We start from the raw sequence: 15,301 nt of genomic DNA, 5'->3' as shown, positions 1-15,301 counted from the left end.
AAATTCCCTGAAGGGGGCACGCTGGGGGGGGTCAAATTTTGGGCTCAGCATAAGAACACAGTCGTATAGTATATCCAAAACGATAACCTATAGGTTTCGTGGGCTTAAAAATTTTCGGGAATTTCCTCATTTTTATCCCCCATCCCCCCAAATCAAGATGGCGGCACAACCTGCCAGACGAGGTAGACAATTGAAATTTGGTGAAATTATAGCTTTTGGTCCCTAACCGACGGGAAAATTCCAAGATGTTCAAATTTTTCACTTTTTACCCCCCAAAGATATCGAAATATGGAGGCAATTTTAATGACTGTGCAGACATTCCTTTTGAGCTATTTTTTGGCTAAACGGTAAGTCGTATCACAAAACGGATGGCACAATGTCTCTTCAATTCGGAGTGATCTACAACTTTGGTCCTGTGACATTTTGTCGTATCTCTCTCCCTTATACGTTAAATTTGGCCGTATTTCTGGATTGTTCGTAAATTTGGTGATTTTTACAAGTATATTTCATTGTTTGACACACTTATAAGAATGACAGGATCATCACGTTGTGTGCGCACATTGTCACGATTAAGGGACATGTGTGTACCAAATTTCATGATTCTAGCTTATACATAAGTAGGCAAAACGTAATGTAAAATGTTAAAAATGCACCCAAATTTCACCCTATTCAAAATTTGATCTCAATTTACCCCCTTAATATGGGAGATACGAGGAAATGGTTTAGAAACAAATATGTAGAGCGATAAATGGGGCGTCTGATGGCGCAAACTGTTTCTTAATATCATAAACCGTTTAGGAGATATGAATCTCGAAGTGGAAGTCCGCACTTTTCAACGTGCTCATGCTTATCCGTCATCTATCTATATATATAAAAGCAAGTCGGGCTGGAGCGATGTATATATAAATATTTAAAAATGAAAAAAGACGTGAATTAATGAGGCACTTCCAGAAATCTCAGAAATTTGAAACTTTGTACGGAGGAAACTGATGACCTCAGGATCCCTAAAAAAATCGGAAATTCTCAAAATTCCCTGAAGGGGGCACGCTGGGGGGGCTCAAATTTTGGGCTCAGCATAAGAACACAGTCGTATAGTATATCCAAAACGATAACCTATAGGTTTCGTGGGCTTAAAAAATTTCGGGAATTTCCTCATTTTTATCCCCCATCCCCCCAAATCAAGATGGCGGCACAACCTGCCAGAAGAGGTAGGCAATTGAAATTTGGTGAAATTATATCTTTTGGTCCCTAACCGACGGGAAAATTCCAAGATGTTCAAATTTTTCACTTTTTACCCCCAAAGATATCGAAATATTGAGGCAATTTTAATGACTGTGCAGACATTCCTTTTGAGCTATTTGGTGGCTAAACGGTAAGTCGTATCACAAAACGGATGGCACAACGTCCCTTCAATTCGGAGTGATCTACAACTTTGGTCCTGTGACATTTTGTCGTATCTCTCTTCTTATACGTTAAATTTGGCCGTATTTCTGGATTGTTCGTAAATTTGGTGATTTTTACAAGTATATTTCATTGTTTGACACACTTATAAGAATGATAGGATCATCACGTTGTGTGCGCACATTGTCACGATTAAGGGACATGTGTGTACCAAATTTCATGATTCTAGCTTATACATAAGTAGGCAAAACGTAATGTAAAATGTTAAAAATGCACCCAAATTTCACCCTATTCAAAATTTGATCTCAATTTACCCCCTTAATATGGGAGATACGAGGAAATGGTTTAGAAACAAATATGTAGAGCGATAAATGAGGCGTCTGAAGGCGCAAACCGTTTCTTAATATCATAAACCGTTTAGGAGATATGAATCTCGAAGTGGAAGTCTGCACTTTTCAACGTGCTCATGCTTATCCGTCATCTATATATATAAAAGCAAGTCGGGCTGGAGCGATGTATATATAAATATTTAAAAATGAAAAAAGACGTGAATTAATGAGGCACTTCCAGAAATCTCAGAAATTTGAAACTTGGTTCGGAGGAAACTGATGACCCCAGGATCCCTAGAAAAATCGGAAATTCTCAAAATTCCCTGAAGGGGGCACGCTGGGGGGGGCTCAAATTTTGGGCTCAGCATAAGAACACAGTCGTATAGTATATCCAAAACGATAACCTATAGGTTTCGTGGGCTTAAAAATTTTCGGGAATTTCCTCATTTTTATCCCCCATCCCCCCAAATCAAGATGGCGGCACAACCTGCCAGACGAGGTAGACAATTGAAATTTGGTGAAATTATAGCTTTTGGTCCCTAACCGACGGGAAAATTCCAAGATGTTCAAATTTTTCACTTTTTACCCCCAAAGATATCGAAATATTGAGGCAATTTTAATGACTGTGCAGACATTCCTTTTGAGCTATTTGGTGGCTAAACGGTAAGTCGTATCACAAAACGGATGGCACAATGTCCCTTCAATTCGGAGTGATCTACAACTTTGGTCCTGTGACATTTTGTCGTATCTCTCTTCTTATACGTTAAATTTGGCCGTATTTCTGGATTGTTCGTAAATTTGGTGATTTTTACAAGTATATTTCATTGTTTGACACACTTATAAGAATGATAGGATCATCACGTTGTGTGCGCACATTGGCACGATTAAGGGACATGTGTGTACCAAATTTCATGATTCTAGCTTATATATAAGTAGGCAAAAAGTAATGTAAAATGATAAAAATGCACACAAATTTCACCCTATTCACAATTTGATTTCAATTTACCCCCTTAATATGGGAGATACGAGGATATGGTTTAGAAACAAACATGTAGAGCAATAAATGAGGCGCCTGATGGCGCAAACCGTTTCTTAATATCATAAACCATTTAGGAGATATGAATCTCGAAGTGGAAGTCTGCACTTTTCAACGTGCTCATGCTTATCCGTCATCTATATATATATATATAAAAGCAAGTCGGGCTGGAGCGATGTATATATAAATATTTAAAAATGAAAAAAAGACGTGAATTAATGAGGCACTTCCAGAAATCTCAGAAATTTGAAACTTGGTACGGGAGAAACTGATGACCCCAGGATCCCTAGAAAAATCGGAAATTCTCAAAATTCCCTGAAGGGGGCAGGCTGGGGGGGCTCAAATTTTGGGCTCAGCATAAGAACACAGTCGTATAGTATATCCAAAACGATAACCTATAGGTTTCGTGGGCTTAAAAATTTTCGAGAATTTCCTCATTTTTATCCCCTATCCCCCCAAATCAAAATGGCGGCACAACCTGCCAGACGAAGTAGACAATTGAAATTTGGTGAAATTATAGCTTTTGGTCCCTAACCGACGGGAAAATTCCAAGATGTTCAAATTTTTCACTTTTTACCCCCCAAAGATATCGAAATATGGAGGCAATTTTAATGACTGTGCAGACATTCCTTTTGAGCTATTTTTTGGCTAAACGGTAAGTTGTATCACAAAACGGATGGCACAATGTCTCTTCAATTCGGAGTGATCTACAACTTTGGTCCTGTGACATTTTGTCGTATCTCTCTCCCTTATACGTTAAATTTGGCCGTATTTCTGGATTGTTCGTAAATTTGGTGATTTTTACAAGTATATTTCATTGTTTGACACACTTATAAGAATGATAGGATCATCACGTTGTGTGCGCACATTGTCACGATTAAGGGACATGTGTGTACCAAATTTCATGATTCTAGCTTATACATAAGTAGGCAAAACGTAATGTAAAATGTTAAAAATGCACCCAAATTTCACCCTATTCAAAATTTGATCTCAATTTACCCCCTTAATATGGGAGATACGAGGAAATGGTTTAGAAACAAATATGTAGAGCGATAAATGAGGCGTCTGATGGCGCAAACCGTTTCTTAATATCATAAACCGTTTAGGAGATATGAATCTCGAAGTGGAAGTCTGCACTTTTCAACGTGCTCATGCTTATCCGTCATCTATATATATAAAAGCAAGTCGGGCTGGAGCGATGTATATATAAATATTTAAAAATGAAAAAAGACGTGAATTAATGAGGCACTTCCAGAAATCTCAGAAATTTGAAACTTGGTACGGGAGAAACTGATGACCCCAGGATCCCTAGAAAAATCGGAAATTCTCAAAATTCCCTGAAGGGGGCACGCTGGGGGGGCTCAAATTTTGGGCTCAGCATAAGAACACAGTCGTATAGTATATCCAAAACGATAACCTATAGGTTTCGTGGGCTTAAAAATTTTCGGGAATTTCCTCATTTTTATCCCCCATCCCCCCAAATCAAGATGGCGGCACAACCTGCCAGACGAGGTAGACAATTGAAATTTGGTGAAATTATAGCTTTTGGTCCCTAACCGACGGGAAAATTCCAAGATGTTCAAATTTTTCACTTTTTACCCCCAAAGATATCGAAATATTGAGGCAATTTTAATGACTGTGCAGACATTCCTTTTGAGCTATTTGGTGGCTAAACGGTAAGTCGTATCACAAAACGGATGGCACAATGTCCCTTCAATTCGGAGTGATCTACAACTTTGGTCCTGTGACATTTTGTCGTATCTCTCTTCTTATACGTTAAATTTGGCCGTATTTCTGGATTGTTCGTAAATTTGGTGATTTTTACAAGTATATTTCATTGTTTGACACACTTATAAGAATGATAGGATCATCACGTTGTGTGCGCACATTGGCACGATTAAGGGACATGTGTGTACCAAATTTCATGATTCTAGCTTATATATAAGTAGGCAAAAAGTAATGTAAAATGATAAAAATGCACACAAATTTCACCCTATTCACAATTTGATTTCAATTTACCCCCTTAATATGGGAGATACGAGGAAATGGTTTAGAAACAAATATGTAGAGCGATAAATGAGGCGTCTGAAGGCGCAAACCGTTTCTTAATATCATAAACCGTTTAGGAGATATGAATCTCGAAGTGGAAGTCTGCACTTTTCAACGTGCTCATGCTTATCCGTCATCTATATATATAAAAGCAAGTCGGGCTAGAGCGATGTGTATATATAAATATTTAAAAATGAAAAAAGACGTGAATTAATGAGGCACTTCCAGAAATCTCAGAAATTTGAAACTTGGTACGGGAGAAACTGATGACCCCAGGATCCCTAGAAAAATCGGAAATTCTCAAAATTCCCTGAAGGGGGCACGCCAGGGGGGCTCAAATTTTGGGCTCAGCATAAGAACACAGTCGTATAGTATATCCAAAACGATAACCTATAGGTTTCGTGGGCTTAAAAATTTTCGAGAATTTCCTCATTTTTATCCCCTATCCCCCCAAATCAAAATGGCGGCACAACCTGCCAGACGAAGTAGACAATTGAAATTTGGTGAAATTATAGCTTTTGGTCCCTAACCGACGGGAAAATTCCAAGATGTTCAAATTTTTCACTTTTTACCCCCCAAAGATATCGAAATATGGAGGCAATTTTAATGACTGTGCAGACATTCCTTTTGAGCTATTTTTTGGCTAAACGGTAAGTCGTATCACAAAACGGATGGCACAATGTCTCTTCAATTCGGAGTGATCTACAACTTTGGTCCTGTGACATTTTGTCGTATCTCTCTTCTTATACGTTAAATTTGGCCGTATTTCTGGATTGTTCGTAAATTTGGTGATTTTTACAAGTATATTTCATTGTTTGACACACTTATAAGAATGATAGGATCATCACGTTGTGTGCGCACATTGGCACGATTAAGGGACATGTGTGTACCAAATTTCATGATTCTAGCTTATATATAAGTAGGCAAAAAGTAATGTAAAATGATAAAAATGCACACAAATTTCACCCTATTCACAATTTGATTTCAATTTACCCCCTTAATATGGGAGATACGAGGAAATGGTTTAGAAACAAATATGTAGAGCGATAAATGAGGCGTCTGATGGCGCAAACCGTTTCTTAATATCATAAACCGTTTAGGAGATATGAATCTCGAAGTGGAAGTCTGCACTTTTCAACGTGCTCATGCTTATCCGTCATCTATATATATAAAAGCAAGTCGGGCTAGAGCGATGTATATATAAATATTTAAAAATGAAAAAAGACGTGAATTAATGAGGCACTTCCAGAAATCTCAGAAATTTGAAACTTGGTACGGGAGAAACTGATGACCCCAGGATCCCTAGAAAAATCGGAAATTCTCAAAATTCCCTGAAGGGGGCACGCTGGGGGGGGCTCAAATTTTGGGCTCAGCATAAGAACACAGTCGTATAGTATATCCAAAACGATAACCTATAGGTTTCGTGGGCTTAAAAATTTTCGGGAATTTCCTCATTTTTATCCCCCATCCCCCCAAATCAAGATGGCGGCACAACCTGCCAGACGAGGTAGACAATTGAAATTTGGTGAAATTATAGCTTTTGGTCCCTAACCGACGGGAAAATTCCAAGATGTTCAAATTTTTCACTTTTTACCCCCAAAGATATCGAAATATTGAGGCAATTTTAATGACTGTGCAGACATTCCTTTTGAGCTATTTGGTGGCTAAACGGTAAGTCGTATCACAAAACGGATGGCACAATGTCGCTTCAATTCGGAGTGATCTACAACTTTGGTCCTGTGACATTTTGTCGTATCTCTCTCCCTTATACGTTAAATGTGGCCGTATTTCTGGATTGTTCGTAAATTTGGTGATTTTTACACGTATATTTCATTGTTTGACACACTTATAAGAATGATAGGATCATCACGTTGGGTGCGCACATTGGCACGATTAAGGGACATGTGTGTACCAAATTTCATGATTCTAGCTTATACATAAGTAGGCAAAAAGTAATGTAAAATGTTAAAAATGCACCCAAATTTCACCCTATTCAAAATTTGAACTCAATTTACCCCCTTAATATGGGAGATACGAGGATATGGTTTAGAAACAAACATGTAGAGCAATAAATGAGGCGTCTGATGGCGCAAACCGTTTCTTAATATCATAAACCATTTAGGAGATATGAATCTCGAAGTGGAAGTCTGCACTTTTCAACGTGCTCATGCTTATCCGTCATCTATATATATAAAAGCAAGTCGGGCTAGAGCGATGTATATATAAATATTTAAAAATGGAAAAAGACGTGAATTAATGAGGCACTTCCAGAAATCTCAGAAATTTGAAACTTGGTACGGGAGAAACTGATGACCCCAGGATCCCTAGAAAAATCGGAAATTCTCAAAATTCCCTGAAGGGGGCACGCCAGGGGGGGCTCAAATTTTGGGCTCAGCATAAGAAGACAGTCGTATAGTATATCCAAAACGATAACCTATAGGTTTCGTGGGCTTAAAAATTTTCGGGAATTTCCTCATTTTTATCCCCCATCCCCCCAAATCAAGATGGCGGCACAACCTGCCAGACGAGGTAGACAATTGAAATTTGGTGAAATTATAGCTTTTGGTCCCTAACCGACGGGGAAATTCCAAGATGTTCAAATTTTTCACTTTTTACCCCCAAAGATATCGAAATATTGAGGCAATTTTAATGACTGTGCAGACATTCCTTTTGAGCTATTTAGTGGCTAAACGGTAAGTCGTATCACAAAACGGATGGCACAACGTCGGGCTAGAGCGATGTATATATAAATATTTAAAAAAGATAAATGACGTGAATTAATGAGGCACTTCCAGAAATCTCGGAAATGTGAAACTTGGTACGGGTAAGCTGATGACCCCAAGATATGGCCAGAAAGTTCGTCTTATCGTACAATCTGTTTTTCGATTTGATGTACTGTTTAGCAGCTGTTATTCTGTAAATGATGGTTAACATCCGTATACTTCCGTATGACGACTATATTCTTTCATTGACGTCGATTTGTAGCAATCGAGAAAGTGTTTGTCTGCCATTGGTATTAAATACATTGCAAATCGATAGTGACTCTCAGAAGGAGGACTTCTGCTATTGTTTTCAGTCCTCCCCACATCGACTTTGACAGGCAATAAGAATGGGGTCGTCCTCCATCTCTTGTGCACTATTTTAATGCATAAATCCCTTCTCGATTCGACTAGCAGAACTCTAGGGAGCGTGTCTTCCATTTTAAATAAATTGACCCGTCTAAAATGTGACTGACGATAGGCATAGTGGCCTGCTAATTATAATGGAATCTCACCCACTCGGTGTGACTGGCAGGAAGCTGACTGGCATTAGAAAATGCGTCTGCCATTATAAAGATAAGAACGCAACTCACTTTTGCCTGCAGTAAGGAAGGTCCTTGCAAATAAAATAAAAGTTCCTCAACTGTAATCTATCTGAAAGTAGGAATTGGGGTCTGCCATTGTAATGAAACCTCCCCAAATCGATTTTAGCCGCGCACTAGGCAATGGGGTCTGCCGTTAAATGAAAATTACTTTCTTCGTTGTGAATTGCAGTAAACAAGTGGACTTGCCGTTATCATCGCAATTCCGCAAATCACACTTTCATTGGAAACAACGTCTGTGGTTTTCACAATACTGATTCTCGGATAAAGCCAAGACAAACCCAATTTAAAAATCTTATTCACTTAATGTGCACTAATGTACTTCGATATCCGTATACAATGTAGAGTACCGTAGCGAAGCACGGGTACATTTGCTAGTTTATATATATAGATATCTCAACGGAATTACATATCCCTACGAAAACATGGACATTAATTTTGACAAAAATAAATTTGGGTTGCTCTATGACATGTTTTGTAAATTCCAATCATCATATTATCAGAAAGACCATCCGCTATTTTCATCTAAAGAATTTAAAAATAAAGCACCGATTGTAGTTATAGACTGAACTTGAAGAAGCAAATACGTATACATGATTGTGAGCAAGGGCCCTGTCGTAGACCCCGGTTTGTGCCTAGGTAGCATCGTCAACGAGCAAGAAATGAAGTGCAACACTGAGAAGGCCCAAACTGCATTTACGAGCCTCCGCCAAGTACTCTGTAGGAGAGAACTACCGTTACAGCTTCGCGTTAGGATAGCACGGTGCCGTGTGTTCTTCATCGTGGTGTACGGAGCCGAGACCTGGACTACGACAAAGGCCACCATGAGAAGATTAGGAGCATTTGATATGTGAATCTACCGTCGCATGCTTCGTATCAGCTGGGTAGACAGAATACGCAATGAGGAGGTTTTGACCAGATGTGTAAAGAAAAAGAACTGTGTAGAACTGTAAAGATCAAGGTTATAAATCATGAGGCACCCGGAAACTTACGCCCTCCTCAAAGTAAGTGCACAAGGGAAGACGAGAAGGGAAGAGAGATCCTTGAAGACTCCGCACGTTCTGGCTGGAGAATCTGCGACAGTGGTTCGGACAACCAACCACTTGTATTCCGCGCAGCCACCAACAAAACTAAAATAGACAAAATAATCGCCAACGACTGATGACGGATACGGCACTAGAAGAATAAGAAGAAGTACAAAGTGTCTATATGTTCAAGTGAGTATCTCAAAATTTCCGTAAATGGACCTTGCTTGTACACTTTGTGACACAAAAGTTGACCGGACTCTAGTACGGAAGAATCATTTTATACCTCATCTTGTGCTACCTTTCGTAACAATATTTCTTGCCTTATTCTTTAATACACATTTATCATGAGCAAAGTTCAGGACAATGTAGCCAATATTACAATATAAACTACTTTTTGAAGCATAGAAATGCACACTTAAATTGGTAAAGCATACAGAAATCTCCATGCGGTGTCTGCTCATGAGGTTTGGTGATTAGGGTCCACACATTCAATTTAAAATATGTACAGTCGCTTAAAGAAAAGTTCCTCGCAGGTACACGGTCCTAAAAAACCGACTGGTGGCTTGAAATACATTCTGAAGCACTCGAGGTCGCAAAGCTTTGAGGTTTTTAATTATTTTGGGGGAGAGATTGTTAGAAAGTCCAGCTTTTGAACTGCTACAAGAGGAACCATAGAATCACCAACGCTGTAGAAGCATGGCAGAAAAAAATCAACCATGTGCTTGGAAAGTCGAACCCTAGAATCAAAGACGTCGTTGAATGTATGAAGACAGAAGCGGAACACATTGTGTGTAGGCTAATGAGAGCAGAAATGTATATGGAAAGGGAACGAAGGAAAACAGCCTACATAAAATTAAACGAAAGACTTAAAAAAAGTTTAAAAGTATGATAAAGAATGGTAGTGTCAGAGATTGCTTGAAAACCATCTATTTACAAAAACTTGAATGTAAAAGAAAGTTAAAATGTAAATATACATAAGGTTTGAATAATCTAAATACAAATGTAGTCCTACATACTGTAAATAATAGCTTTAAAGAATGAGAGAACTACAGTAACTATAGGCTCGAAAATTACTTTGTCATTCAGCCAGTCCAAACCCTGGAGAAAGTATGATTGAATCAGTTTCGAACATTTGAAAATATGAATCCTTCATGCCCAAGAATACGTTTCATAGACACGTACGGATCGTATTAAGGCACTATTTACAGGGCACCCCTCTTGCAAGGATATGACTGACACATGCACGGTAAGTATACGGGCTATATTGGCCGCGATTTACAGTTCACCAATGAGAAACCGCGCCTGTCTCCGTGTATTAACGTGCTCCTTCCTTTCTGTCGTGCTATCAGCCGATCACTTTTTGTTTCGGGAAGTGCACTTTACTGCACTACAATGAGCAGATGCGACTAGCCGGCGGCCGGCATCCATTCACCTGTGCACCCAGATTTTATACAATAACAAGTACATCTTTCTTTTATCAAGAGGTGTGGAAATGCCATCGATACTACAATATTTCCTGGAAAGTACGTCAGAGATAATGGCAAAGCGTGTGTGGAGCAAATAAAAGTGTTGAAGTACGAATACCAGGAAGTATTTTACCATCCAGTCCTTGATCACAGAGACACGTGGATCTGTCGCTCCGTCCCAGGATGTGTGTGATCCTCTATGGGTGAGGCATAGAATATATCCATGGCATACTTTGCGACAAAACATGAATGCCTCAGTTCCTGGAAGCGAACTGGAAGGCAGCTGTCAATTACATCTTGCACCCTGTTGAGTTAACGAGTTCTAAGGGATATTTATTTGGTGTGGAGACGTTGCCAAATTAGTTCCTTCCATATTCTCTTGTATTTACTCTATATTCGTGTCGAATGCAGTGTAGTGATCATTTTAGCATTATTAATAGTAGTATAATAATACCGTAATAAAAAAATGAACCTAGTTTACATCGAAATGACAAATAATGAAGTCCATAAACATGTTTAATTTTTGCTCTGGCTCTTTCGGTGCTAATGAAGTAGACGATTTGGCAACTCCGGATACAGTAGACGTAGTAAATCCGCCCCAAGGGTTCTGAACTTTGGAGCGTGGGTTGGCGACCACGGGGCCCTCAGCTGAGTCCTGGCATTGCTTCCACTTACTTGTGCCAGGCTCCTCACCTTCATCTATCCTATCCGACCTCTCCTGGTCAACTCTTGTTTTTTTCAGACCCCGGCGCTATTAGGTTTGCGAGGGCTAGAGAGTGTTTCATTTTCACGCCCTTCGTGGGCCTTGTCTTCCTTTGGCCGATATCTTCATTTTTCGAAGTGTCGGATCCCTTCCATTTTTTCCCCTCTGATTAGTGTTGTATAGAGGATGGTTGCCTAGTTGTACTTCCTCTTAAAACAATAATCATCACCACCACCACCACCACCACCGTAGTAAATCCTACAAGCCGCTAATAGACACCGGGCTGCCGGTGGCGAGTTGCTGTGTGAGGCAAGACCGTCATGTTTTGTCCCCTGCTTGTCGCAAAGCACACGACTGAAAGGTACGTCTCTCAACTTCGGAGCATGCACTGAAGACCTTAAATGGCATCGATTCCAATTATTTGTGGTACGTTCTGCGGCATTAGCCTTCTTTTCAGACATCATTTTGTCAATTTCTCTTTCGACAACGACGGTACAGAGTGTGCAGGAGCTAAAGCGCATTTCTTTTTCTTCATCCTTCGAAACTCGAAGTTTTCTTTCTGCCATTACCCTTATTCTTTGAAGGGTCGAAACCAGGGTTGCTACCTGTCCCGTATTATCTGTTATCTCTTATTTTTCAATAACAACATTTAAGAAATAAGCGACTGAGGAGTGAGAAAATTAGAGTAGAAATCTCATGCAATTTTAAGACGAAGCTCTAAAATATCTCGACCAGTCCAATGATTTCTCTGAAAACAACGTTGCAGCAAACCTACAAGTGCCCGGTTCGAAGAAAACCATTCACTTCTCTTGTCTGGAAGGTGCAGTGGAATGTCTTCAATTAACCGAGAAGATTGGCATGAAAAAGCTGTGCGAAGAGTTTTGCATTTCTGGTGTCATTCCTTTGGACATCCTAGAAATCTGTGAAAATGCATTGGGGAAGTGAGAAGAACGTTTACAGAGGATCACGAAGTGTTTAAACTAAATGAACTTCAAAAATTGGTGTGTTTTGTGCTGTAGTTTTCTTGGTTCAAATGAGTTTACTGAACGTACATTCTCCTTGATGGCAAACACGTCGACTGATGTTCACTGTCCGTAATAACGAGTGAACTTTTAATTTCAATAAACATGAAAATGTCATGTCAAAAACTCCGTATCATGATAAAATCTAATGCTGACATAAAAGGGGGCAAAGTCGCAGAGCAAGCAAACTTGAAAAAAAGAAAGCACAACAAACAAGAAAATATAATTCTGTCCTTAAATCAGCAGTATCCATTATGTCCACAAAATGTCCATACTTTTAGTGATGCGTTACGTCCCTTATTTCGCTTGGTAAAAGGTGGTTGCCTTAGTAGGGACTCTTGTGTTTGTTCCTCTGATTGGTGGGGATGGAATGATCATCTCATTATAGATGTGTAATGACGATGATGTTGCTTAAAGGGGCCGAACAGCTAAGTCATCGGCCCCTAATGGTACGAGGTGTAACGAATGCAAATTAAAACTTCAAAATGTATCCACTGACTAGAATCCAAAACGAATGGTGATGAGAAAATGATGTCCAAATCGCTGGCTGAACGGTCAGCGAACTGGCCTTCGGTTCAGAGGGCCCCGGGTTCGATTCTCGGCCGGGTCGGGGATTTTAACCTTAATTGGTTAATTCCAATGGCACGGGGGCTGGGTGTAGGTGTTGTCTTCATCGTCATTTCATCCTTATCACGACGCGCAGGTCGCCTACGGGTGTCAAATAGAAAGACCTGCACCTAAAGAGCCGAACCCGTCCTGGGATATCCCGGCACTAAAAGCCATACGACATTTCATTTTCATTTCATGAGAAAATGACCGTGAAACAAACCAATCAGTGGATCCAATTCACAATGTCTTAATTACTAGGATGATGCTTATTATCTAAAGGGGTACAAAATCCAGGTCACCTGCCCCTCACAATCGTACTAATCAATAGTAAAGCACAACCATGGTGTTCCTCCTACAGTGGTACTAATCATAGGTGACGTAGACTCATGGTGTTTCTCGCATGGTGGTACTAATCACAGGTAATGTAGACCCATGGTATGTCACACACAATGGCACCACTTACAGGTGACACGAACCCATGGTGTTTCGCACATAAGGGCACCGCTCACAAGCAACGGAGACCCATAGTGGGACTAATCACGGGCGCCGGTATTCCCGTGGTGTTCCTCACTTGGTAAAACTAATCACAGGCCACGTATACTCATGGCGTCACTTACATAGTGGTACAAATCATAGGCAATGCAGACCCAAGGCGTAACACACATTATGGCAACGCCCACAGGCAACATAAAAACAGTGTTCCTCACATATACTACTACTCCCCGGCAAAGCAGACCAATGGTTTTCCTCACATAGTGGTACTAATCACGGGCGCCAGCCAAACCAGAGGCGTTTCTCACACAGGCAACGCAGACCCATAAGAGTTCCTCAAAAAGTGGTACTACTCATACGTAAGGTGCAGACCCATTCTGAAAACAGTCGAACCGACCAGTGGAACACACATGAGGACCTCTATCGTAAGCAACACTCAGACCCACAGTGCTCCTCACATAATGGCACCGCTCATATATTTATTTATTTATTTATTCCTGACTTACATTTGTGGCGAAGTTAGGGCTCACGGCCCTCTCTTACACTTAACCACTATAAACAAAATTTAAAAATGTAAACATAAAAGGACATAGAAATTCTAGAAAGAAATAATACTACAAAGGGATAATTCTAAGACTAAGTTAGGCCTACATATCAGTACAGCAATTAATGTGATAATAATAATAATAATAATAATAATAATAATAATAAAGAAGAAGAAAACCCATTCACACTACGATATAGGCCTATATCGTAGACCTATGGTTTTCCACGCAAGGTTTTAGGCTACTAGTTGCAAGTAACATCGACCCATGGTGTTCCACACATAATGGTACTAATCATAAGCTCATAAGTAATATCATTGTTCTAGTGTCATCATCTATTGGTCGCCCCTTTTAGTCGCCTCTTACGACAGGTAGGGGATACCATGGGTGTAGTCTTCGTCTGCGACCCCCACCCAATGAGAGAGAAGGGATCCGACACTTCGAAAAATGAAGTACCGGACAAAGACAAGAGCGTGAAAATGAGATTTCCGAGGTCTCGAATGCTCTAATACCGTTGGGGTCGGAAAAGAACAAGAGTTGACCAAGGGAGTTCGGACAGGACAAATTAAAGTGAGGAGCCTAGCACAAGTATGTGGAAGCAATGCCGGGACTTAGCTGACGGCCCCGTGAACGCCAACCCACGCTCCGAAGTTGAGAGGCCCTGGGGCCCCTTTTAGTCGCCTATTACGACAGGCAGGGGGTACCGTGGGTGTATTCATCTGTGTCCCCCACCCACAGGGGGAACTAGATGTGTATGTTGTACCGATATGTTTAGTCATTAGCCCGAAGGCTGATTACATCCTCAACAGATGCCCTTTCAGATGTCAGATAGGTGTCACCCAAGAAGTGTACTTGGGGAATGAAGAAGGCAGTTTCCCGCTGCTTTTCTCTTTTCTGTTACGTTAAGACTGACATGCATTAATCAGCACACGAGAAATTCATATCATTATGCAGAAGACACTATCCTATCCTCGTCTCGAGACACTCTCCTGCCGACCAATCACACACAAGCGAAGCGACTTTCCCATCAACTACGGATACAACTGCAGTACTTCCAAATCACATCGTTATGAAAGAATCGGCGATTATCAGAAATCAGATTGGAGAGGCAAGGGACAAGTACAAGAGGTACGATCCCAGCATTACTCCCTCCATGGATCAGTGGTAGTTTCAGCCTCCGGATTCGCAAGATAGCGAATTCAAATTTGGCAATAGTCGTAGTATTTTCGGCATATTTCCGTGACCAGCTCCGAGAATCAA

At 40.3% G+C, this 15,301-nt stretch overlaps 1 protein-coding gene across 1 annotated transcript in view; it reads right to left on the bottom strand.

Annotated features, from left to right (window-relative positions):
* mnd (minidiscs) overlaps positions 1-15,301 on the bottom strand; it is a 288,168-nt gene that overhangs the window by 255,477 nt on the left and 17,390 nt on the right. The window lies entirely within an intron of this gene.

The sequence above is a fragment of the Anabrus simplex genome, chromosome 7, assembly GCF_040414725.1.
Source record: "Anabrus simplex isolate iqAnaSimp1 chromosome 7, ASM4041472v1, whole genome shotgun sequence".
Lineage (NCBI taxonomy): Eukaryota > Metazoa > Arthropoda > Insecta > Orthoptera > Tettigoniidae > Anabrus > Anabrus simplex.
This window is presented reverse-complemented; position numbering and strand designations above follow the sequence as displayed.